Consider the following 27,620-nt stretch of genomic DNA (forward strand, 5'->3'; position numbering starts at 1 on the left):
GGGATATCAAATCCAAACTCTTCTTCTTCAAAGTAGAAAGTAATTCTGTTACTGCAGATCCTATTACTAATTGGTATTTCCTGGCTGAATTTGGTAACTTTTACAATAATAATACCTTTAATGTCAATGTAAACTTGTGTACATTTTGCTTTCTTGTACATTTGTGTATTTCTTTTGGATAAACCATGGCTTTAGGAGCCTTGGGCCCCAGAGGGGTGTATAAATAATCCATCTCCCAGAGGATGCCATGAGGGTGCTACCACTAAGAAGTCCTGCCCTTTTCTGGCAGCCAACCCAGCATCAAACAATGCCTCACTTCTGTGAAACTTCCCTTTTCCATAAGCTACACAAGTATACACAACAGTACACTAAAGTCTGAGAACACATGAGCCTAAGGTGTACAGTGGTACCTCTGGTTAAAGACGCTTCAGGTTACAGGACTCCGCTAACCCAGAAATAGTACCTCAGGTTAAGAACTTTGCTTCAGGATCAGACAGAAATCACGTGGCACTGGCGTAGCGGGAGGCCCACTTAGCTAAAGTGGTATCTCAGGTTAAGAACGGTTTCAGGTTAAGAACGGACCTCCAGAATGGATTAAGTTCTTAACCCGAGGTACCACTGTATTACAAAATACAGAAATATTTTACCTAGGGCTTGAATATATTCTTTTTAAATGCAACCAAACCTGTACTATTTTAGTCCTGTGCCATGGGTTGTTGGGCTTTTGGGGTGCTGTTGGTTTTCTGTATCTTTACTTACTGTTTTCTGTATATTTTTGTTCTTGTGAATTATGTGGAAATTGTTCAGTAGGTTACCGTAGGTATTTTTGTGTTATGATGACTCTTGTTATGGTGGTATGTATTTTTTCACGTTGTAAGCCACTTGGAGCATGGTTTGAACCTTAGAAAGGTAGCATGCCTGCCAAATAAAATAATATATGTATGTATGTATGTATGTATGTATGTATGTATGTATGTATGTATTAAGGTTCTGCACTCCAAACACCTTACCCCAGTAATAGTAATGCCAGCGCGTGGGCTCAAAAGTGACTTCACACGGGAGTAAATAGTTATGGAGTGCAAAGGAAACCTGGGGAGATGGGGTTTTATGGAAAACACCTCCCTGGTTGTTGTTGTTGTTCAGTCGTTCAGTCGTGTCCGACTCTTCGTGACCCATGGACCAGAGCACGCCAGGCACGCCTATCCTTCACTGCCTCTCGCAGTTTGGCCCAAACTCATGTTAGTAGCTTCGAGAACACTGTCCAACCATCTCATCCTCTGTCGTCCCCTTCTCCTTGTGCCCTCCATCTTTCCCAACATCAGGGTCTTTTCCAGGGAGTCTTCTCTTCTCATGATGGTGGCCAAAGTACTGGAGTCTCAACTTCAGGATCTGTCCTTCTAGTGAGCACTCAGGGCTGATTTCTTTAAGAATGGATAGGTTTGATCTTCTTGCAGTCCATGGGACTCTCAAGAGTCTCCTCCAGCACCATAATTCAAAAGCATCAATTCTTCGGCGATCAGCCTTCTTTATGGTCAGCTCTCACTTCCGTACATTACTACTGGGAAAACCATAGCTTTTAACTATGTATAACTGGTATGCCCCATTTAAGGTCAGTGGAGCAAGGACTGCATTCTGATCTCCAGAGATCTGAGCGATTTTTGCCCGGTGAGGAAGGATCTCAGGAACCCGCTCAAGCCCAGGCTCCATCTGGAAAACAGAACCACCTCTTTCCTTGCCTGCTCCTAAAGCTGTGCCCAAGCCTTTCCCCCTTTTGGCAACCGTTGCAAGCCCTGCTGTTTTGCTGCTTCCCCGGGGCTACTCGACTCACTAGGCATGGAGAGAGCTGAGCTCAGCCTTGGAGGCCCGAGCCCCGCTCCGAAATGAGAAACATCTGGCGCCAAGCGAGCTTGGACCAAGCGCCCCATTGGCTGCCGCGGGTCAGGATGCAGGGAGGAGTCCCCACCGTTTTAAAGCCGCGATGACATCCCTTTCTTCTGGAGTGGCCTTGGGAGGCGAGGGAAGGCAGAGTCTCGCTGCAAGTCCCAGCAAAGGGGAGCCGCGTCTCCTTCGGTGCAGTTTGGGCACCGTTTTGTGGGGCTGACAGCAGCATCGTCCGCTATTGACGCCGGGGTGAGTCGAGAGCAGTCCTTTCTTCCCCACAGCACCGATCTGGATTTCCTGTTACACCTCCTCCCCCTGGAAGACCTTAACTCTTTGCAGGCCGTTTGTGGGTGCATTAAGGGAAACGTTGCATGCCCCACAATGCAGCCTTGGGTAGCATTAGCCCGAGCTGGCTGCCAGCACGGCGGGTAATGTGGCGGGGGAATAACTTGCAAGGCGCAATATCCCCTCTGACAACCGGTTTGTAGAGCTCCTTCCCGGGCCCCTTTCCGAGAACGAGGGTCTTGTCTCTTTAAAAACGCTGGTTTGGTTGCACGATCCCTGACTTTAACCCTTTCCGTATGGAGAGGCGTCTGTCGAATGGGGTCTGGAGGGAAGATAGCGGCCTATAATAAGACCCCATCTTGCGAGGCAGGGGCAGATGGATATTTATCTGTCGCTCCTTTCGTTACGTGCCAGGGTGGTTTTGCAATCCTGTGTAACAGACAATCTGCTCAGAAGCAAGACCTGTTTTCAATCGCACTTAACCCCGCGTAGTATTTCAGCCTAAAGTAGGTTTGATAGGGTTTGCGTACAGTAAATGAGAACACTTGGATTTCAGAAGAGCCTGCTACTAAGACGTAACGAATTTCGTGGCAACGGTGCATTGGAGAGACGCCCGCCTGCAGCGTCCCAATACGGAGACCCCTGCAAGTAAAACGGCCGTTACGTCGGGAATTTCCCGCTATTTTGCAACTTCCTCCGCAAAAAGCGTTCTTTGGGGAATCCATCGTTGTTGCAGCTCTTTCTGGGCCAAAGCGCGTCTCCTCTCCCGCCCCGTTGAAGATTCTGCTTCGTGGGAAAAGGGAGACGGCAGTGGATGATTTCCATCTCATTTCCACAGCCCTGGCGGCTTATTTTGCCGGCTGACTCCTGCTGCTGCACTGGCCAAGGGCGCGCTCGGTTGCTGCAGCCCCTAAGCGCGACAACCGTGCGCGACTGCCAGGCTTGGAGCGGGTCCCGCCGAGTTCGGTGGCGCTGCCTTTCCGATTAAACGCGCAATGCACACGCGCGCACGATTTGGGACGAAGCCCCAGCTAACTCGGAGGAACTTCTGAGCCAGTTTCTGCTCCCCACCCGCAGGATGCTGCCTTCCGGGATTACCGACCCGTTATCTACCCCTCCTCCTCCTCCTCCCCCGCTTCTCATCCCAAAGCTCCCTAGTACGCATGCGTGAACGACCTCTCCCCCACCCCACCTCCCCATGCCCCGGCCAGCGCTTCCTTTCCGCATGTTTGCAACGGATCCGCTCAATCCTTGCATGAAGGACTATGGTCGGAGGAACCTGGCCGCAGGAAACACCAGAGGTATATTGGGAAGGAGGAGGGTAGCAACTGCTTTAGCCAACCGCTGCCTGTTGTAATGCGGCACGCACATCTGTATTAAATGCTGCTCTCTAATAAGCAGCAGCTGGCAACAACAACATTGCAACTGCTCTGTAGGCCTGCTTGAAATAATCATCTTCGTAGCCTCCAGCAAACGCAAGAGACAGCATCCTTGCTTCTTTCTCTACCACCTTATCGAAACCCTTCCCTGCCCACCTGCTTTGGTTTTCCTTATCTGTAAAATGGGTTTAATGTGAGGAGGGCCATATCCTTGCTCTATGGAGACATAGATTGAATTACCTTCTCTTGCCTACTGTTCTTGCCTTTCAACTGGTGAAGTCCTCTCTTCCCATGAAGATAGGGAGTGCTTTATTTGTTGAATTTATCTGTATTGTATGGGTGTTAAAAGCACAAGAGCCTTCCCCCCCCCCCAAAAGAGAGAAAAGAAACCCACATGTGGCAATTAGAGCCTTGCCACAGATTCTGACCAAACTTGAGGCCATTTTTTCTCCAAATATGCACCAACCTACAAGATCTACATATCTGTGTGACTTAGGTGATGGATACAGAATGTGCATACCAGTTCCGTCCTCTTGGGAATAAAATCTGGATAAATAGGACTTTTCTTAATTTTACCAGGTCCAGAGTTAATTGGGTCTGCACTGTCCTTTGCCTTCCGTTGCGTCATGATATATCAAAACAGTAAAGTCATCTAGCGCAGCTTTCCCCAACCTTCAGATATTTTGAAGTTCATTCACTGACAGAGCACTAGGTTGGGAAAGGCTGTACTGGAGGCACTTTTAAAGACGCATTGATGTGCAATCTTCAGTTGGCAAACATATACACAACTGACCAACTGAAGATAACACATCATACATCTGATCGACTAGAACACGCACTTGAACAGATTGTGGCATAATAAGCTTTCCTAATGTGCCACAAGTATCTCTCTCATGTTTTTGCTGCTACAGACCTGCATGCTTAGCTTTCTGGGAGTTGGCACGAGTTCAGTAGGGAATTTTGTGCTGAAGAACTGCTTTGCAATGCTGCCTATGAATTGTAAGAGCAAATAAGTTGTGGGTGCTGAGATACTTCAGGGATGGAACCTGGTTTAGTAAACAGGATGCAAGGCACTGTTGTTGTCGAGATGATATCTGTAAGCTGTTGAGGTTTTGTTGCTAACTTATAAGGCCTTGAATAACCCAGCTATCTGAGAGAGTGCCTCCTTCCATACAGATTTGCCTAGGCCAGAGCTTTCCAAACTTTTTATGTTCGTGACACACTATTTAGACACAGTAATTCAGTTTTAATAGCAAACTAGAGGTTCAACTAACCCCTTTCTGGCCCTGGGAGGAGCACGGGGAGCATTTGTGCGACACACCTTGTAGCTATGCCACATCTAGTGGAGATGCATCTTGTGGCAACTCGAAGTAGGGTCTTTTCCATGGTGGCCCCTATTTAACTATTTATGCAGACATTTCCAGCCACTGATTCTTGGTACTGACTTTGCTGAGCTGTGGATATTTTGTCTTATGTTTTATTCTTATTTTACTGTACCGGTTTTATTTCATTTTTTTTTATTTTGCTTTGTTGCTTTGTTTCATGATAAAATAATAGATAGATACTATTGAATACTTTCCCCTCACATTTCCTTCCCTCTTAAGAAGCAATTACTCTATGACTTTTTATTGAGTGTAAGCTTGTACACAGGGCTGTATTACCCATAGGCACTAGGGGTGCAGGGCACACAGGTGCTGGGCTCTCAGGGGTGCCAGGCCGAGAGTCCGGGGCCCGAGAGTTGAGTCCAGGGAAGAGCCGCGGTGGGCTCTTCTGCTGTGAGCGAGGTGACCGAGCCAACGAGACACTGAAGCAAGCAGTCGGCTCCGTCCTCCTGCGCACCTGGGACTGGGTAAGCTGGGGGGTGGTGCGCCAGGTGGATCTTTGCACCCTGGTGCCACATATGCTTAAGACAGCCCTGCTTGTACATGTAGTTGTGCATGAATGGACTTGGAGAATTCCTGATAAAGGGTGTATTGTGTTGACCACCCATACAGACATGCTGTCTGTGCTCCTTTGCAAACTGAGCATTGGGTATAAGCATGAACAGAGCCACCACAATCCACACTGAGCGTAAAAGTCAAGTCACTGGGACATTGACGTGCTGCCGTCTCCCTATGAAATTGTGTTTGGAAAAAGAGCAAAAAGATGCCTATCCAAAATATTCCAGCATTATGTTGGGTTCTATCCTGCACTGTTCATTGCCTAGTGCTGCTAGTATTTCAGACAGTCCCAAGTGCAAGGCTGTCACTTGTAAGTACCCAGGAAATCCTGACAAGGAAATCTGTCTAAAGCAGAGGTTCTCAATTGGTGGTCTTTGGATCCCCCCACCAGAGGGTTCTGTGGCACCATTCACATAATGAGAAATACCTCAGAGGTATAAAAAATGTCAAAAGTAGGGGGTACATGGCTCAGCTTTTGAAAAACAGGGGGTCTTGTTGTTCTTAGCTGATTGGGAACCGCTAGTCTAAAGTAAAGCTTGGGAACCTGTGACTCTCCAGATATTGTTGGACTCCAGTTCCCATCAGCCCTAGCCAGCATGACAAGTGGTCAAGGATGATGGGAGCTGTAGTCCAAATATCATTGGGAGGCCCCCAGGTTCCTCCTGGCCATGTTGTAGAGCATCATCTTAGGCTGATGATGGGAGTCACAGCTCAGCAACAGCTGGGGGGCCAAAGGTTTCCAACACCTGGCCTGGGGGAAGCAGAACAGTGTGTGTGTGGGATGGGTGTCTGGTAAGAGCATAATTCAGGAATGGTGAAGGGTACCAAGGTGGTGAATGTTGTTGGTAGTGAGAAATCTTAACAGGATAGCCATTTCAGGACTCAAAAAGGCATTGGCTATCTTTTACAGCTACATGCCCATGGAAAGGACAGGAGGTGCCTCTGGAGAGAATCTGTGGCAATTTAAACTTCTCCTTTCTTGCATTTACTGTGGAAATATTGGAGAAAAGCTGCTAACACGGTGCATGATCTTTTCACATAATGTGGCCCAAATTCCGAGGGCGTTTTCAGAGGAGTCCACCTCTTTTACTTGTCTCAACTTGCCTATTTAGGGCATGGGCTCAGCACTCTAAATACACTCTTAGAGAGTCTTGCTTTGGGTGGCAGTCTGTGTCAAGACCCCTAGATTGTTTCTGCAGCACTGGGAGAGAGTGTTTTTATTTCATCTTCCAAGAGGATCTTGGCTTTTCTCAGGCATCCGTTGAGCCAGATAAAGCAGCGGCATCCCAGCCGCTGAATCTGATGCCTTAAGCCATGACCTCCTTTTGTCTCTGACATCTGTCGGAGGCTCAAGTAGCCCCCATCAGTTCCTGGAGGTTCGAAAGCCACTGCTATGTAGCAGGAGGTGGGCCTTGTAGGCACACACTGACACAACTCCGCCGGCAGTTCCCCTTCAGGGATGATAGCAACCTGGCTGAAATCTTGCAATAGCACTCTGTTCGTGGCGGTTGCACTCCCGAACATTCACCGCATCACCAGTACCAGAGTTGTCACAGTTTGTGCCTGCCACTCGTCCCTGGAAATGGTTGAAGATGAGCTGCTTCACAGGAACATCGCCTGAGAGAGGCATCTGATTATACCACTTCCTTGTCGTTGCAACTGAAACAGGCTCCAGGGCCATAGGTGGGCTCATCTGAAATCCCACACCCTCGGTTCTGAGAGAAGAGACCAGGAATCCTGGCTCCCAATAATGCTGTTGTTTTCTCCCCTCACTTCCAACACCCTCTATGTTACTGCAGCAGGTGTCTGTACAGGTAGGTTTCTTACAAATTAAACCACTACTATACGGTATATTTTCATGTAAAAAAAAACAAGTTACAGAACCGTCTTGTCTTTACGATTAGGCTGCTGAATTCAGCTGGCCATCCACCCGTGTGGCAGAAAGAGGTGGGTAGAGACCGGACAATGGGAGGATGGATGATATCTTGCAAGTGCTGGTACTATTTTTTAAATCCTCCTTCTAGGTAAAAAAAATAAAGCTCTTAGCTAGAAAGCCAGGCTTGTAGGGAGAGTGTGTGTATCATATGCCTCTCCTTGGTTTGCAAGATTTCTACCACCTAGGAGGCTGTAGTATTTGGTTTTGTGAACACGGTGTTGTTTTTACAGAGAGTACTGTATTCTGAAGTGTGAAAAATACTCAGAGAAAGTTGGAAGTGGTACAGTCTGTCCCAACCCTCGTGGGATTTTTTTTTTCCTTCCTGATTTCTCTGTGCCTGAGCAGCAAATTTGAGTCCAGGTGTTAAGACCCTCCAAGCTGAGCATTTCTTCTAGAGCCCCTCACTGTTCACTCTTAGCCATTTAATGACACTGAATGCTGTTGCATGCTGCTCTGCTGCGCTGGAATATGGGAAATGGATGTAATGTCTATATGAGAAAGAGATGTAATTATCTTTGGTGGAAATGGAAACTGCTGGACTGCTGGACATGCTATTACATTTGTCAATAGCTGTTCATGTGGCAGGGCCGAATGCTTGAGAAGTGTGTAAGGGCAAAAATAGCCCACCTTTGGGGGGGGGGGGAAATGCATTCCTTGTGTTTTTCCATGAGTTGCTAATCTGGGCATGGCTTCTGATAGGAAGGAGCTTGAGTCCAGAGCAGTGACTCGTGTGTGTTGCCTTTCAGCACTAGGATGCAGAATGATGCTCAAATCTAAGCAGAAGCTGAGTGGAAGCAGGCAAGGTCAAGAGTACAGACATGCAAAAGGCAACTTCCTCTGTGGGTAGATACTTCAGGCTTTCATTTATTTAATGAACTCACTGGTTTGGGACTTGCTGGTCTCCAGATCTCATGGTGACTACTGGGTAACTGGTGCCTCCCTGCAGCTAGAATTTAACCTGGGTTCTTGTCTGGCCAGATGCACTTTTGAGCCCTGCCTGCGCAGCCTTGGGCTGCATGCAGAATGCTAAAATCTAAAGCGCTCTGCAAAGCCATCCGCAGCCGCTTTGCAGCTGAGTGTGCATATTGACTGTCTCATAAATGACAGAAGCCAGGATGACGAGAGGGAGGGAGTAATTCTGCACCCCTCTTTGGTTTAGGTCCCTGGGACTTGGGTACCCCACTTCCTTTCTAGCTCTGTAATCCTGATTCCCTCTGAAGCTGTTGGGGGACAGGATGGAAAGGGGGCACTCTCTCCTTTCATGCCATTGTTTTGTGCACAATTACTGACTTTCCTTTTCCTCACAGACAGCATCTCACTTCCCCAGGTCTGCTGTTGATGTGGTGCCATTTCCTGCCATTGCTGCAGGGTGGGATGGGGAAGGGGGGAAGGGGGGGGGAATGTTGGAACAACAAGAGAGTAAAACTCTGGGGCCAAGTTGACGAAAGTTGGAGGTGGGGCAAGCTGAAATGCATGGCCAGGACTGCAGCAGCAAGACTCTGCTCCACCCAGTGCAGGCAAAAAGGAAAAGTTGCAATGCTCTGTGGCGAATTTTGAACACAAGCAGTGCCACAATTCAAGCCGGCACCTCTCCATAATACAACACCACATGGTAGTATGGTGGGCTTAGCAAACTACTTTCCCAACAAGTTAACTTTTTAAGTATTATTGTGGCTCCTGAGGATTGGTGTCCCTTTGGTGTGTGGGGAGGGGAGAACCTCACCACACACCAAACTTACAGAAGTTGGCAATCTGTTCTCTGGGACATGGGTGGTAAGTGCAAGATGGTATAGGATGTTTGTGGAGGGTTTAGCTGCACCCCAATTAGTCCTCCTTACAAGAGTCTTTCTACGTGGATTTTTGCTTTGTCCTCGAGATCCGATTACCACTTTCCTGGAAGGTTCAGTGAAGTTACCTTGATTCTTTGTGGGTGGGGAAGAGGGATGGAGATGGCCTTTTCTCTGCAACATGGTATGACTTTGGCTTTGTGCTTCAAAAGTGTTGTAACGTGGGTGGGAACCAATAATACTGAGGATCCAAATGCAGCAACTTGAATGAACCAATGGTAGCTGTTCCTTTCTGGAACAGGAAGGCAGTTACTTTTCCCTAATGTGAATACAGACAATAGCAATACAAATATGATAACCCTTGAATCAATACACAACAAAAAGGGAACTGAAACAGTCATTCGAAGCAACTCCCTGCGCAAGAGCTTTGTGGCAAATGGTTGCTGGATCTGCCGTTGGCCACTGGAGAGCAGTTCCAAAATATTAAAACATAACTTTAATGAAAGCAGCCGTTGTGATATTTCAGTTACAGGTGTCAATACAGTGTTATAGTATGCTGATGAAACAGAAAGTTATATGAGGTAGTCATCGTAAGCAGTTATGGATCAAAAGCAATCATTACTTTTGAGTTTACATAGAAGGCCTGCGACCTCCTTGCACAGACAGGCATCTTAAGCCACAAGTGAAGAAATGCTGATTTGGAGGGCACCATCTTAGCCACCCCCATGTTAATGAGCATGCATGCACAAAGGATCCTGCCCTGGGCTGGGAGTTAATGACCTCCAGTTCCTTGGCAGCCTTGACACCGAGGAGCCTTGCAAATGCTCTCGGCAGTTTTCCTTTACTTATGTAACGGGCAGCCTGGGGAGAAAGCTCTGGGATATGCGCTGTATTAACAAGAGGGGTATTTATGTCGGCTGTTAAAAACCTTGACAGAATCTCAGCTGTTGGGTGGGGTGAGGAGGGTGAACGAAGGACAAGCTGGGAGAAATCTGCAGGGCAGGACGCAAAGTACAGCTGGCCTGGGCATGTAGACACTGGCGAGGAGGATGTTGCAAACATCAAGCCCAGGGTTGCAGGAGTGTGACAGTTACTCTGCATCTGTGCTAAAGTGCTGGGTGTCATGCAGAAGTAACAATGGCTGGAATAATACAAAATAATAATAATAATAATAATAATAATAATAATAATAATAATAATAAATTAGTGTCCCGCTCATCTGACTGGGGCACCCCCCTGCCTCTGCAGTGCCCGTTTGTCTCAGCTCCACCTGTAGGCTTCCAGATGTTCTCAGATTACAACTTCCATCATCCCTGGACATGCTGGTTGGAGCTGATGAGAATTGTAGTTTAACAGCATCTAGAAGGCCACACATTTTTCTTCCGTGCTCCAATGTGACCAAGAAACAAATTAGGATGTAGCTATTCAATTAAGAGCTGGGTGTTTGTTTGTTTTTAAGTTAAATGATGGATGTCGCAATTGGTAAAGCATAGGGATGGGTTGGCCAAACTGTGGGAGGCAGTGGGAGGTGCCTGGCGTGCTCTGGTCCATGGAGTCACAAAGAGTCGGACATGACTGTACGACAACAAGGGATGGGTCATGAAGGGACGCAGGTGGCGCTGTGGTCTAAACCACAGAGCCGCTTGGGCTTGCCGATGAGAAGGTCGGCGGTTTGAATCCCCCGCGATGGGGTGAGCTCCCGTTGCTTGGTCCCAGCTCCTGCCAACCTAGCAGTTCAAAAGCACGTCAGAGTGCAAGTAGATAAATAGGTACCGCTCCAGCGGGAAGGTAAACGGTGTTTCTGTGCGTTGCTCTGGTTTGCCAGAAGCGGCTTAGTCATGCTGGCCACATGACCTGGAAGCTGTACGCCGGCTCTCTCAGCCAATAAAGCGAGATGAGCGCCGCAACCCCAGAGTTGTCTGCTACTGGACCTAATGGTCAGGGGTCCCTTTACCTTTACCTGGGGATGGGTCATAGCCTTTTGATTTGCATGAGAAAGGTCCCAGGTTCAATCTCCAGGTAGATCTAGAAAAGACTCCTGTCTAAAACCTAGAGAGCTGCTGCCATTTGGTGTGTAGACGGACTGTTGGTCCATTGAGCTTAATTAGTTACAGAGCAGCTTCCGAATCTCCACCTGCCAACCCCAGAACACACTCTTCCTGTTATGATGGACAATTTTCTAGGTGTAATTGCTTTTACAGCATGTTTCAGTGTTACACGGTGCTTTTTTTGTTGGATCTTGGCACATAGGTCACTGCTGTGCCTGTTTACCCCTGTGTGGAACGATATGAAATAAACTCCACCCAATGGTAAAAAATGTGGTCTAAACCACCATTTAAATCCACCTCAGCCCAAAAAAAGAGAACTCGCTCTGAAACTTTTTAATAGATGGTACCTAACACCATTCAAGCTGGTGCTGATACACCCAGGAACCTCATCTAAATGCTGGAAAGGGCTACATTTCCACAGACACATACCTCCTCCACTTGCATGCCCCAAAATCAAATCCTTTTGGATATTAGGGCTGCAGGAAATCTGCAAAATAACAAAACTAGTAATAGAAGCAACTGGCCTGCTCAGTGGTTGTGAGAATAAAATTGAGTGGGTGGAAGTGTGCACCACATTGAGCTCCTTGGATACAGGGTGGGGAAAACATTCAAGTTGGAAAACAAAACAGCAAGGGTGGGAATAAGAAACTGAAATAATGTTAGCATAGATTACTTCTCCCTTGGCAAGCACCTGCAACAAATTCAGTAAGGTTTGAGAGTCAGGCTCCTCCATTCACACAGCGGTTTGTTCCATTTACCCAACGTTCCCCTAACAGTTAATTTCTGCGTTATTTTTGAGCTTGTTGGGAAACCAGTGGAATATGTGTTGATTCCAGAAACAATGTGTTTGCAGCTCCCTTGCCCTGAAAAACTGTGGGAGTAAAGTGATGAAATTTGGGGCGGTGCGCCAGCGCACGGTGCTTAACTGCTGTTTTCATGCAGCAGTCATGGAGAAACAGAAGTACACATGTGCAAAAAAGGTGAGAGAGAGCAACATTGGCCAGTGGTGCGTGTCATTATGTCACAATGCGCCCCCCTGGTGCGAATGAAATTTAGCTGGTTTATCAGTCAGAAAGCCATGGTTCCATAACACAACAGGTACTGCAGGGTGAAAGCCACAGTAGAAGGAGTGTGGTGGAGTCTCCTTCTTTGGAGGTCTTTAAGCGGAGGCTTGACAGCCGTCGGTCAGGAATACTTTGATGGTGTTTCCTGCTTGGCAGGGGGTTGGACTGGATGGCCCTTGGGGTCTCTTCCAACTCTATGATTCTATGAAAATGCAACACAAGTGCTAGCATTATAATCTGAAGAACTAATGCAATTATTATTATTATTATTATTATTATTATTATTATTATTATTTTATTTGTACCCCGCCCATCTGGCTAGGTCCCCCAAGCCACTCTGGGCAGCTTCCAACAAATATTAAAATACATTAAAATGTCACGGATTAAAAACTTCCCTAAACAGGGCTGCCTTCAGGTATTTTCTGAATGTCAAGTGGTTGCTTATCTCTCTGACCCCTGATGGGAGGGTGTTCCACAGGGCGGGTGCCACTACTGAGAAGGCCCTCTGCCTGGTTCCCTGTAGCTTTGCTTCTCGCAGTGAGGGAACCACCAGAAGGCCATCGGTGCTGGATCTCAGTGTCCGGGCTGAACGGTGGGGATGGAGACGCTCCTTCAGGTATACAGGACTGAGGCCGTTTAGGGCTTTAAAGGTCAGCACCAACACTTTGAATTGAAACGTACTGGGAGCCAATGTAGATCTCTCACGACCGGTGTTATGTGGTCCCGGCGGCCACTCCCAGTCACCAGTCTAGCTGCCGCATTCTGGATTAATTGCAGTTTCCTGGTCACCTTCAAAGGTAGCCCCACGTAGAGCGCATTGCAGTAGTCCAAGTGGGAGATAACCAGAGCATGCACCACTCTGGCAATATTTCCCACATCTGAATTCACCCTGAGTGTTGGGATGAGATACTAATTCAGAATTCACCTTTGCATTTAACTTTTCTGTTGGACTTGGGCAGGCCACTGTTCTCTCATCCTCCAGCCCTGATCCCTCGTCTACAGTACAGGGATAACATTGGCCTGCTCTACAGGGGCGTCGTAAGGATTGCTGAAATAAGATGATGTGCGTTGAGGCCGCTTGAAATAGCTCACACCAGGCTCATCTCTCTTTCTTTGCATGCTTAGCCATGACTATCAAAGGTGGGTGGTGGACTTTTTTGGGAGAATAAAAGGGAGTAGCTTTGTGTGTATTGAAATACAGTAATAATAAAGTGTGTACACCCCCACCCCACCCTACACACTGACGCTCCCAGCTCCCAGCTTCCCCCTTCTTGCTTCACACGCAGACATGCTGTGGTGACCAGTTGCAGCTATAAATAAACGGCCGTATCCTTGCCTGCGGCTCTGCTGCTATTTTTGCTGCTGCTGCTGCTGCTCTTGTTGTGTCTGGGCATTCAGAAGTTGGTGACAGATGCTTTTTGTTCTATTCCGCATCCTGACACAACCTCTCCAGTTCGAGCAGGGTGCAGGATGGGTGGGGGAGTGGAGACCAAGTCTCTCTCTGAGCATTGTGTACTTGGGACCCCTGCTTGGGGATACGTACAGCTGTATTGTTTTTAAATCAACTTCCTGCTGCAGACTGTTCCAAAAGATGTAATGTTGACATCCTGGTTGAGTTTCTTAAAGCTGTCTTTCTTTCCTCTTGAACGAGTTGAATAATTCTCTTGTATCTCGGCCAAATTCTTGTTTTGGGCCCCATAAATGGCCATCTTAGACTTTCAGTTCAGGTATGTGATCTCTTCCTTCTTAAAATGTTCTCCTGAATAGGTGCTTTGTTACTTCCTCTGAAGAGGACTGGCTCTTGCCGCAGGATGACACGTTGGACGAAATCTCAAATCTCTGGAGTGCAACAGGAAACCTGGTCTTCACGCCAGTGCCTTGTAAATCTGTGGAATGCCTTGCTGCAGGATGTTGTGATAGCCGGGTAACCAAAATGATGGCTAAATGGATTGGATGAATGTATTGCCGTTATAAGCACTTGAGCAGAAAGTATGGATCTGACCAGCGATTCCTGGGGTTACACATAAAGAGCGCTTGAGCACTTGCCTTGTGAGATCTGAGTGGCTGCTGTCTGTCTGCAGGAAGGGGGAGAGCTGCTGAGCTAGGTGGAACGCTGGTCTGACTCAGCACGGCAATTCTTATCTTGTTGGAACTATCTTGAGTAATGGATTTTTCACTGCAAGAGACAGGACAGCCTTAAGCAGAAGGCTGATGTATGCATGGCAGAAGTGGAGCTTAGTGTGTGTGTACAGAAAACATATTCGTGATTCACACCAAGACATGTCAGGATGTGAAATGACATGAGAGAATTATTTGTGCCCTCGGGGACCTCACTGGGTACTGTATGACGTTGGCGATGCATCCACCCTTTCGACAGAACCACCGAGATTCCTGGTTTTGGAGGCGGGGTGGGGGGTGGAGGAGGGAAACCAGCAGTTCTTCAACGTAATAGCGAACTGGTTCGCATATCATGCAAAGCCAGACCATGGCCTAGCATGAATTTGTTCCTCCTTGGCCATTCTGCCGCTGCACAGAGCTAGGCCACGGTTTGGGTCAGTGTGCATCTGAATCCAGGCTCGTGGCTTACTGTAGCTCATTCCAGACTAACCAGAACCTGCAGCCAAGATTTGTCGTCTGGCTTATGGCTCAATGGTATAGAGCAGGGGTGGCAAACTCCGAAGAGACTGCGATCTACTCACAGAGTTAAAAACTGGCAGTGATCTACCCGCTTTTGGGGGGTTCAGGTCAAAGTTGTTAAGCTTTTTTTTTTTGGGAGGAGGAAAGCCCCATTTTTAGGGGTTCAGGTCAAAGTTGTTGGGATTTTTTTAGGGAGGAAGGCCCATTTTTAGGGGTTCAGGTCAGAGTTGTTGAGATTTTCTGAGGCGGGAGGAAAGCCCTGTTTTGGAGGGGTGAAGGGATAAAATGTTGAGCATTTTTTAGGGGAGCCAAAGTTGTTGAGCTTCTTTGGGGGGAGCCAGTGATCTACCAGTGATCTACCGGTAGATCACGATCTACCTGTTGGACGTGCCTGGTATAGAGAGAGCTAAACTACGAGAAGCTAATCTAAGCTGTGACTTAGAAGAAGAAGAAGAATTTGGATTTGATATCCCGTTTTATCACTGCCCAAAGGAGTCTCAAAGCAGCTAACATTCTCCTTTCCAAAATAAAATAAAAGATTCCTTCCAGTAGCACCTTAGAGACCAACTAAGTTTGTTCTTGGTATGAGCTTTCGTGTGCTTTCTCCTTTCCCTTCCCCACAACAAACACTCTGTGAGGTGAGTGGGGCTGAGCGACTTCAAAGAAGTGTGACTAGCCCAAGGTCACCCAGCAGCTGCATGTGGAGGAGTGGAGACACGAACCCAGTTCACCAGATTACGAGTCTACTGCTCTTAACCACTACACCACACTGGCTCTTAAAGAAGAGTCTGGATTTGATACCCCACTTTATCACTACCTGAAGGAGTCTCAAAGCGGCTAACATTCTCTTTCCCTTCCTCCCCCACAATAAACTCACTGTGAGGTGAGTGGGGCTGAGAGACTTCAAAGAAGTGTGACTAGCCCAAGGTCACCCAGCAGCTGCATGTGGAGGAGTGGAGACGCGAACCCAGAACCCGGTTCACCAGATTACGAGTTTACCGCTCTTAACCACTACACCACACTGGCTCTCAGTGCAGCAGCAGCACAACCAGAGAGGAACAAATTCCTCTCCCGGAGCTGGCTTGTTTTCTCTAAGCCATGGTGTAGCTCAGCATTACATACAAACCAGGCTACGGTGTGCTTAGTGGGGTGGGGGGCACCCATATCCACATTGTTGTAGTGTTGCTATAAACAATAGCTGAGAATTCTGCCCATGCGCCATTTTTGACGGCAGCCCTAAATTATTGCGATCGAAGTGCAGGGTTCTGTTGGTGAAATGTGTAGAAACCAATTTTATATTGCTTGTACAATAGCAGATTTATAGAACATGCAGTAGAAGAAAGGTTGATAATGAATGGCAGCGTCTGCTAAACCCTCAAAAGTTGTCCAGTGCAAGGGTTTCATAGCTCCCCCAGCCCTGATTCCCTCCATGTGTGAGAAGCGGCCTTGCTTTCTTGCTTGCGTATTGCATTTATTCCTCCAGGGAACTCAGGGTGTCCTGCATGGTTCTCCTTCTCTCCATTTTATTGTCACAACAACCCTGTGCAGTAGGTTAGACTGAGAGACAGTGGCAGGCCCGAAGTCTCCCAGGGAGCTTATGGCTGAGTGAGGTCCAGAACCCTGGTCTCCCAGGTCTTGGTCCAACACTCTAACCACTATGCAACACTGCTTAAATATATTTACACATGTATATTGCTCCTCCATATGAGGGGGCATCCTGAGCCAATCGCAATCCCTGCTTGTGTGAAGCAACAAATTGGGTATGCACATAGCTCTGCTTCTCGCATGCACCCAGCGGGGTAGAGCTGCCAGGCATAGCCACTGGGTTTGTTGAGGGCAGACCCAGCCTGCACAGCCCCTGTGATGCCCTCAGTGCTTTTTGAATGCAAGAAGGTGAAAGGGGATTGTGAACTTGAGTCCACGAGAGCTTGTGCCATTATAAGTTTTCTAGCCTTGGCCACAAACTTCTTCGTTTTAGTTGCAACAGACTGACATGGCAAAACCTCTCCAAACAGGGAATCCTGTCAATCGCGTGCGCACCCACCCACCCACCTTGTCCCGATACATTTTTCACGGCTTTCCTTCTGTCATCCTATTCTCCCATTATTCTAATTCTGGTTAATTCCAGTTGAAACAATCTGGGTTAGTTATTTATATAATATTGATAATTCCTCATTTGCATGTAGTGTTGTGTGATAGGTGGAAGTCACCAAAAAGTCATTTCCATTTTTCTTTTTTCTCTCTTTTCTCTCTCTTTTTTCCTTGGTATAGGATGCATGTATAGTAATAATGCAAGTACTGTAAATAATGTAATTTCAGGTTTAATTTGGGGAGCCATGTATTATAAAATGGATTTAATTATCAGTATGTTTTTTTAAAAAAAATTATTCTTATTTCTTATTGTATATTTTGCATATGTGCGTAATTGTGTAATTGCTAAAGTGAAATAAAGTTTATTTAAAAAAACAACAACATGTTTTTCAGGGGTCAGGGTGATGGAGTCAAAATCCTTGAGCTCAGCCCCATAGAGAGCATCACTGCACAGGACAGCTTTTTTTTTAGTTTCAAAACTTACTTTTAGTGTCCTGTATTTGAGGCATTTGGTTTTTTTTTAAGTTTCTCTTGTCTTTTTTTAAGCTGCATTTCTGTCCTCCATTTTCTCTCTCTCTCTCTCTCTCTCTCTCTCTCTCTCTCTCTCTCTCTCTCTCTCTCTCTCTCTATTTCCCCCCACATAGGATAACAGATGTCCTCCTTTCTCACCATGAGTTTCAGTTTTTGGCCTGGAAAGTGTTTGAGGGTTATAAACTCTGAATCATGCTCAAAGCAGCAAACTCATCTGGTTCTAATTATCCCGCCGCTGCTCCTCTCCGCTCCGCCGTTCTGCATGTTTTCCCTAAACCATCTGATTCGGTGGGACACACCCGAAAACAGGAGTGCCAGAGGCACCTTGTGAATCGGGACTTTGTGAGGAGGAAAAATAAATAAAAAAAACCCAAGATGCAGGCCAGCAGGATGGCAGCTTCCTGCAACTGGGTTCCCAGGAGGTGCATCACAGAGTGTTTCTATGTGCGGAGGCAGGGGAAGGGGCAGAACTGGGCTGCATCTCTTTCACATGCTTGGGAGACTGACTTGGATGGAAAGGTCCATGGTGGTTTTTTTCTGCATGTCAGGAATAGGAAACCTGTGGGACTCGGACTCTCACCACTGCTGAATGTTGTTCCACACTGGCTGGGCTTTATTTCACCTGGGTCAAAGACCCAGTTTGGCACCCCCACATGTGCATTTGTGTACACACACACACACACACACAGAGAGAGAGAGAGAGAGAGAGAGAGAGAGAGAGGTTGGGAGCCTTAATGGTGCCCCTCTGAAGGCTTAACCCGAGGCAAAAAACCCACCTACCTGTTCCGTAGCTGCGGCACTGCCAGGGCTTGATGGGAGTTCTTCTTCTTCTTCTTCTTCTTCTTCTTCTTCTTCTTCTTCTTCTTCTGCAATCACTCGTAGCCGAGTAAGATTGTCTTCCATGAACACTGTTGATGGTTGTAACCTTGTAGCTTAAGCTTCCAGCTTTGCACTGATCTTGATGAGAACTGATGTACTTCTCTGAAGACAAACTCTCATTTGATGGTTAAGTTTTTGAGGTGGGAGATTGACATCGGAGCTTTAATGCAGGTGTGGGGATGCTTCGGCCCACCAGCTGTTGCTGAAATTCAACTCCCAACAGTCCCAGCAAGCATGAGTAACGGAAGAAATTATTTTCCCTCTGGGTGATGGGGAATCTAGTTAATTTTGAAATGCTTTGTTGGACAATGCCTTCATTAGAAGCAACCGAAATGTCACAAGCGAGCTTTCGAGTTACCCAGAAGTTCTCTTCATCAGGTTGGATGATAAAGAAGAGACATGGGTGAGGGAGAGAAGAGTTGTCTTGATGTTGGCAGCCATGAAGCCTGCAGTTGGCCACAGTGTTTAAAGATGGAGGAGATAGCCTCAATTGGATTAAGCTTAACTAGGTGTGTTATGCAGGTTGCATCAAAGACAAAGAAATACACAGTAGCCCCCACTTGTGAAATAACAAATGCAATGGTTACTCAGGTCTGTCTCCTACCTTAAGCAAAACACATTAGCTTCCTTGTTGGGTAGAGAACAGAAATAAAGAGAAACAGGAAGTTTTTATATTCGCACGCAGGAGATTAATTTTAGGTGGTGTAAAAATGCTGCAGAAAAGTCAAATTTGAGCTCAGAGGGAATTAAAAAGTCTGATGTAAGATATTTTGGTACCCCAGGCAAAATCAAGGCAAATCAAAGGAAGCGGTAACACAGCAATGCAGACCAGTCCACCTATGACCACATAGGAGTAGACCTTGGAATCCTGATCAGAAACTGAGGATTTCTGTCAGCTGGGAGTGTAGACCCGGTTGTTGACACAACTCCCACCCTTATAGATACTTTCCCCCTCTTCTTTCAGCTCTGTGTTTGGTGGGAGCAACCAAAAATCCTCCTCAAGCAGCTGGACTGGGTCCCTGCTGATCCCTACCTTAAAAGAAGGTAACCTTGTGTGTGCTCTGTTAATGATATGGCAAGGTGGGAGCAGACTACATTTGCAGTACAATGCTAAGCAGTTTTCCTCAGAAATTGCGCTGAATTTGGTGGGGCTTTCTCCCTAGTAAGTGTGCTTAGGTTTTCCACCTTAGAAATCTATCCTCTTTTCAAGGGAAGTTTTTAATAATTGATAGTGGAAAAAATGGCAAATATATGAGCAGATTATGTCTTGAAAATACAGGATTCTTATTTGAGCTGGGCGCTTTCACTCCAGATTATTTTTTTTAGCTGTTGCTGCTATTTGATGGTGAGGCTGAATCTGCTTCATGGTACATTTTTCTGTTTGAAGGTCCAGATGCAGCTTGGGATATGGACCCAAAATACAACCTTAAGGTTATACAGTATTTCACTGGTACCCTTAGTGAATGCAGCAATCTCCTGCCATTAACCAGGGGGAGGGGGCTTTTGGGATGATGTAGGGGCCAATTTGTTATCTATGGCAATGTTGAATGTTGCCATTAGGCCAAAAGCGCAGACCTCAGAGGGGTTCAGTTATGACTGACCTTCGAGAGGCACAGTTTTGCACTTAATAAAACTGTAGAGTCGGAAGGGAACCCGAGGGTCATCTAGTCCAACCTTAAGCAAAACTGCATCATCCTACATGGCAGATCTTATAAAATTCCGATAACAACATTCCGTTTATATTTTGAAGAATTTTATCGCTTTTGAAGTAATTCGCCCATTGGAATTGTTTGCAGTTTTGTGCGTGCAAGTAGCTCTCCTTGCCTAGGGCGCAAAAATAGCCCGGCACTGGCACTAGTAGGATGGGGAATATCGCCGCGCCCCCCCCCTTTTCCCGTCCCCCCCCCCCAAGGGCGAGACACGGCGCTAGTTTAGTTTGAAATCCTTTAGGCAGAAGGAGGGGATTGCCGGGCGAGGGGGAAAGGCTTCGCAGGGGCTGGTGGTCTGGGCTGCGCGCAGGCGGGGGACGGAGGAGGGCGGAGCTCGGCGCGGACCGTTCCCTCCTGCCTCCGCCTCCGCCGCCCAACAATAGCAGGCCCCGAGTCGGGCCGTGTCGGGCGGGAGGATGCCCAGGCGGCGCCGGGGCCTCCATCGCAGAGACGGGACCGCGCTCGACTCCCGGGCCTCCCGCCCTGCCGGGCTGGCGATGCGGCCGAGACGGTAAGGATGCGGCGGCGGGGGTCGGAGGCAGGCGATGGAAGGGCGCTTCGGGGGTCGGCGGGGTGTGAGCCAAGGGGCTCCTTGGAGGACTGCGGGACCTCGAGGAGAATGGGAGGCGGGAGAGCCCGGGGGGGGTGTTATGGAAGAAGGGGGGTTATTTGGAGCAAAAACCTGGGGGGGAAGGGGGGGTCAGTATATGAGAGGCATCTGCACAACTATTCCTGCAGCCCTTGAGCGCACTTGCAAGCCTCTGTCGGAGCCCCTGTGGGGTTGGGGCTCCAGGGGGGTCTCTGGCGCTTGGAGATCACTGTGTGAGAGAGGGTGTATACGTGTGAGTGCATGTGTGCCATTATGGATAAGCTGAGAAGTGTGAGTTAGGAGGCTAGCGGAGTCCAGGGAAAGATTTGGAGCATCCTCCGACAATTCCCGTTTGGAGAAGATGCGGGTGCGGGAGGATCTTTTCACCTTGGCAGCGTTGGCCGAAACTGGTTTGGGGGCAGAAAGCGCTGCTTTGCATGGGATCCCGCTTCCCCTCCTGTTCTCTTTGACCCCCATATAGGGACTTCGGGGGTGTACCGAGGAGAGTGGCGTGATCTGAAGCGAAGCCGCTGAGGCCCTTTAAGAATCCTTTTTTTGTATTTAGGGCAGTGTGTCATTTTCTGCAGCTGTTTCCCCCCCCTGATTTAACGGGGTTCAGACCGAACAGCCGTCTCGGATGTCTCTGCATTCCCTACGGTTAATCCCTTTGTGCTGAGCATGTAGACGTTGGCACTACCCAGCAGCGGCTTCCCTTTGCCCACCCACCCCCCTCCCCAAAAGTCCAGGAACGCAGCCAAGAAAACGGCGGTCTTCCCAGTATGCCGGGCGGGCTGGAGTCGGCTGAGTGCCCTTGAGAAAAACTAGTGCGGAGTACTGTGCTAGATGGACGCAGGAATGTTGGCCGGCTGGCGCGCATCACGGTCGCAGGTGCTAAGGAGGGCTTCCTCCGAGGGGATGTGCATGCATGGGGCAGACGTGGGCAGCTCATCTGCAAGGGAGCCTGGGAGCGGGGTGGGGGTGGGGAGGAGGGTGGGATCGGGGAGCACCCTTGCCTTGGAAGAGCAGAGGTGGCCTTTCCACAGGAGACTCCTCAGTGCGCTGCTTAGCTTATTGGAGCATCTCAAAGCAGCCATTGACCCAAACATCCCAACTGCCAGGTTTAATTAGACCTACTGTGTGTGTGTGTGTGTGTGTGTGTGATGCTGAGGAAATTGGAGACGCAGAGGGAGTGGGTGTTGCGTGGCCTCTGATGGAGAAAACCCTGGGAAATAGTCTCCTTGACCAGTTTCAGCCTCCCTTCTCTAGCCTTTGGAATGGAACCCAGAGGTTTTGGCTGCTCAGGGGTTAATTGTGAGCTAGAACTGGGATTTTTTTTTTTTAAGCATGGCTTAGTCCTGAAATGCATCAAATAGCAATCTTAGCTTTGCTCTTCGGCTGGCGAGTTGCAATGGCACCATCAATACTGTAAAAATACACACACATATACAGAGAGAGAGAGAGATGTTAAGAATTGGGCCCACAAATGGATGTGTGGCCCAGAAAGGTTGAAGATCTCCAGTACTCTGAGAACATGCAGTCTTTCCTTCAAGACTGGGGTAAACCTTTGGTAGTTCCCATGTGATTGGAGGCAGGGAGGGTTTTTTTGTGTCATGCAGTCTGGGCAAACTGGAATAGTATATGGGCAGAGCTGAGTACACACACATGTGTATACTGTATTGTGTATTTTTATTTATTTATAAAGTGCTAGGTTGGCTTTTGGTTTTCTTGCCAGCTTTTATCCACCAGACTTCCACTTGCTTGCTGGAGCTGCAGTTGAAGCTAGAAATAGGAAGAGGAATGGTTTGAGAGATCATGGTCCCTTTTTATTATTTATTTGTTTTATTTATTTAATAAGATGTATATGCCACTTGATTGTAAAAGAACAAAAAACAAAAAAAAACCTCAAAGCAGTTAACAAAAATATAAAACAATAAAATTGAGGGGAGGAGAATTACAACCATACTTTAAAACATACACAGTTAAAATACTAAAGCAGGTTAAAATTACCTCAACTTTCTAATCGTCTGGGTAGGTTTGTTTAAACAATAATGTTTTTATGAATTATCAGAAGCAGCAGTACAATCCAGATTTCTGAAGCTTCTAGGATGGGTAACATAAGAAATTTGAAACGTTGAATGTCAGAATATTAGGAAATACTAAAGAGAGATTAAAATTAATTCATAAAGTAGTATAGTACTGTACAATGTAATATAATACATTGTTGTTCAGTCGCGTCCGACTCTTCGTGACCCCATGGACCAGAGCACGCCAGGCACGCCTATCTTTCACTGCCTCCCGCAGTTTGGCCATGTTAATATAATACATTAGATTTTTCTTATAATAGCAATGATACTGTGTTAATCTAAATGGCCATGATTGATAGAACAAGATAATTTTTGAAGATTATATACACACACACTTATTCATATATATTTATATTTAATCTGTGAGCATTGTATGCCTTATATTCTATAAAAAGAAAACTAGAATTTCTGCTTTCCTACACTTCTCTGCAAACCTACTGGGCTTTTGTCCTTCACCAAACAAGAGAAATATAACCCTGAAGTCCTGGCACCTCTCCTCCTGTTGTCTCCAATTCAGAGGTTTCTGGTTTTCTTTTGAGCATTTTGGCAATCTTTGTATACTTCCTATTGAGCTAATTTTCACCCCATGAGAGAACAGCTGGAAAGATCTCAAGCCTGGCTTCCTAGAAATTGGACGCCGACTCCTAGGAATGAATGAATGAATGAATGAATGAATTATTTATTTATTTATTTATTTATTTATTTATTTATTTATTTTGCAATGCTCTGATTACCATATTGACACATGTCACTCCTCCAGATTAAAATATAATTTTATCTATCTATCTATCTTTCCTTCCTTCCTTCTTTCTTTCTTTCTCTCTCTCTCTCTCTCACACACACACACACTTGGGCAAAAAAAATGAAAGGCATAAATACAGGATGGGTGACACCTGGCTTGAGAGCAGTACATGTTGAAAGGATCTAGGAGTCTTGGTAGACCATAAACTTGACACGAGTCAACAGTGTGATGCAGCAGCTAAAAAAGCCAATGCAATTCTGGGCTGCATCAATAGGAGTATAGCATCTAGATCAAGGGAAGTAATAGTACCACTGTATTCCGCTCTGGTCAGACCTCACCTGGAATACTGTGTCCAGTTCTGGGCACCACAGTTCAAGAGGGATACTGACAAGCTGGAACGTGTCCACAGGAGGGCAACCAAAATGGTCAAAGGCCTGGAAATGATGTCTTATGAGGAACGGCTTAGGGAGCTGGGTATGTTTAGCCTGGAGAAGAGAAGGTTAAGGGGTGATATGATAGCCATGTTCAAATATATAAAAGGATGTCATATAGAGGAGGGAGAGAGGTTGTTTTCTGCTGCTCCAGAGAAGCGGACACGGATCAATGGATTCAAACTACAAGAAAGAAGAATCCACCTAAACATTAGGAAGAACTTCCTGACAGTGAGAGCTGTTTGGCAGTGGAATTTGCTGCCAAGGAGTGTGGTGGAGTCTCCTTCTTTGGAGGTCTTTAAGCGGAGGCTTGACAGCCATCTGTAAGGATTGCTTTGATGGTGTTTCCTGCTTGGCAGGGGGTTGGACTGGATGGCCCTTGTGGTCTCTTCCAACTCTATGATTCTATGATTCTCTCTCTCTCTCTCTCTCTCTCTCTCTCTGTGTGTGTGTGTGTGTGTGAGCCCCTCATGACAACAAAGGGTGGATCACTCACAAGAGTGTGTGTAGCAGCTGGAGTGTTGTGTTTAGAATGTTAAATGGGATTAGAGTCCTGGGTTCAGATCTCCGCTCAACCATACAGCTCACTGGATGAATTTGTGCCGATTAACAACTGGGGGTGAGATCTGCTACTCTGAGCTTCATGAAAGAAGGGAAGGATTTGATTTTTTTTTTAAATTAAAGCCATCACCACCACAACATGTACTAGAACCAGTCCAGACACCCAGCTGATGGAGTTAAGCAAGTTATACGCTGGTGGTGGCAGTAGAACATAGTTCTTAGGCTCGCTTCTTCTTTCAAGTTAATGGAGCTCAAATAGCCCGGCTGTGAAGGACCACCTTCCTGAGATCCCAGAGAGCTGCTGCCAGTTGGAACAGGCCATAGTGGAGTAGGTTGAAGATGGTGAGATCTGCTGCACGCTCTTGACTTGTGGACACACACACCACGTCCTGTGTCTGTAGAGAAGGATGAAGGATCTGACCCTCCACTTACTGTTGGGTTACAGCTTCCACCATCTCTGCCCCTTGGCCATTCTGGTTGGGGCTGATGGAAGCTGGTGTTCAAGCACTTTCAGAGGACCACAGCTTCCTCATCCCTGCTGTGGAGGACATTCTTGGGGCTGCACTCAGTTGTGACTTAAGCATTTGAGAACACAACGGCTCTGAATACCAGTTGCTGGAATCCAGAGGCTCTTGTGCTTAAATCATCCTGCTTGCTGGTTTTCCACTGTGAGAACAGGATGGTGGACTAGATGGGCCATTGGCCTGATCCAGCAGACTCTTCTTATGTTCTTAGGGTTGTCCCTCTGAATCAGACCACAGTTCTACCTTGTTCAGGATTCTTCCTCTTTAACATATGCCTTTGAGAAGCTTGTCAACTGGACCTGATGGTGGGGGATGAAATTGATTGACACATCCGTCATGAATTTATCCTTTGAGTGGTGGTGTGGAAGCAATCTTGTTTTATCTAAACCGATCAAGAGGGTTTTTGTTGTTGTTGTTGTTGATCAAGTGAGATGTAAATCTTGCCAAGTAAATAAAATCTGGACATCAACTACCAGGCCATGTTCAAGGTCTTGTTATAACATATAAAGACCCGCAAGGGGTTCGACTAGGATGACCCACAGGGTTCCTTCCAACTCTTTAATTATATGGTTCTATGAACGCAGGTGGCACTGTGGTCTAAACCACAGAGCCTAGGGCTTGCTGATTGGAAGATCGGCGGTTCAAATCCCCGTGACGGGGTGAGCTCCCGTTGCTCAATCCCTGCTCCTGCCAACCTAGCAGTTCGAAACCACAAAGTGCAAGTAGATAAATAGGTACCGCTTTGGCGGGAAGGTAAACGGCTCTGGTTCGCCAGAAGCAGCTTAGTCATGCTAGCCACATGACCTGGAAGCTGTACGCCGGCTCCCTCGGCCAATAAAGTGAGATGAGCTCCGCAACCCCAGAGTCATCCGCGACTGGACCTAACGGTCAGGGGTCCCTTTACCTTTTATGAACAACTACCTGAAAAAGCACCTGACCCTGTAGGGTTGCTTGGATCAACTGGAGAAAATCTCAGAATACAGAATACCCCATGGCAGTGACCCCATAAACATTTTTCTGCTGTTGCCCCCCGCTCCCTTCTCCTCTGGTGTACATGAAGCAGCAACCATCACATACTTTAGATACAAAGGACTGCCTTTTTAAAACTCGGGCATTTCCTGACCCATAAGAATCAGGCCCTGTTTTGTGTGCTTGAATCCTTTGAGTCCGAGTGTCTATTTTATTTGCTTAAATGTGTTTTTATACTGCTGTTTTGCTGGTTTTAGGTTATCTCTTTCTTTCAGCCTATATTGCTTGATTTCTTTAGACGCTACACTGCTTCAAGATTTTTGAAATGTTAAGTGGCACATAAATACTTCTAAATAAATAAATACATAAATAAAACTCAAGGTGGGGGACAGACGGACCTTTTTTTGCACTTTGTAAATGTGAAATTACCACTGGAGTGGAGAATGGCCAAGAGGAAGTTATTGGGGGGGGGCGTGGTGTGTGGAGAGATCCCTGAGTTAAAAATACCTCTCTGCCCCTTCCACTTCCTCTCTTGAGTGTCTGATATGCCTCTGTTCCCTTTTTTGTGTCTTGATTTATTTAACAGAATTTATATACTGCTCTCGTCAAAACCTGACAGAGGGTTGCATAAAATGTACAGTGTACCGATAAATCAGATACTGTACTAAAAAACAAGCCAGCCTGAAATTTTGAAAAAATAATATCAAATTATTTTAAATCAAATCAATTTAAATGCAAATTATAAATTAAAATAACTTACTAAAATGCATGTCAAAATTTACACGTCTGGATAGGCTTGCTTAAACAAAAAAGTTCTTAGCTGGCTCTCAGAACAGTACCGCGAAGGTGCCTGGCTAATTTCAATGGGCAGGGAGTTCCAAAGTGCAGGGGCTGCCAAACTGAACGGCTGATTCCTTGGAAGCGTGGAAATAACATTATGTGGCACTTGTAAAAATGCCAGATCTGCAGATCCAAATTGTTGAGTGGGCTTATAAGGCTATAGGCCCTACTTGGCTATTGTGACCCAAATCCACTCTTGAATCTATCTAGGGCAGGGAAAGGGAATGGATGATTCTCTGGGAATGGTCAGACCACCACAGCTTCCATCGTTCTTGACGCTCCCTAGTCCTGGTTTAAAATGCACCACAAAATTTCTAGGAGGGAGGTGGCATATATCTTTTTTTTTTTGTAAATCTGTTAGTTAATCCCTTCATTGATTTTTGAACCTATGAGACATCTCAAAGTGATTTACAATATAAGGACATAAATGAAACATATATGTTGAAAACAAATGTGTATAAAAACAATTTTTGAAAACCAACCCTGAAAACATAAGAAGCAGTTTAAAACAACAACGCATCCATGAAATAAGTTCATATCCACGGCAGGTATCAACTGGGATAAAGATTTCTGAAGGCTCATTGAAAGAGGAACATCTTTGGCAGGTGGCAGAAAACCAATAGAAAAGGCAACTGTCTGATATGCAGTGGGAGTGAGTTCCACAGGGTAGGTGCCAGCCCACTACAGGCCCGGTCCTCCTCCTGCAGAACACA

General features: G+C 46.7%; 1 protein-coding gene across 1 annotated transcript in view; it reads left to right on the forward strand.

Moving 5' to 3' along the window:
* The first annotated feature begins 2,111 nt into the window (after positions 1-2,111).
* The window catches only part of NCKAP5L (NCK associated protein 5 like), a 45,924-nt gene continuing 20,415 nt past the window's right edge, over positions 2,112-27,620 (forward strand). Inside the window, exon 1 of the mRNA XM_033138154.1 lies at positions 2,112-2,130. The gene's annotated coding sequence lies outside the window, so the exon portion shown is untranslated. The remainder of the gene's footprint in view (positions 2,131-27,620) is intronic.

This window comes from Lacerta agilis, chromosome 2, assembly GCF_009819535.1.
Source record: "Lacerta agilis isolate rLacAgi1 chromosome 2, rLacAgi1.pri, whole genome shotgun sequence".
Taxonomy (NCBI): Eukaryota; Metazoa; Chordata; class Lepidosauria; order Squamata; family Lacertidae; genus Lacerta; species Lacerta agilis.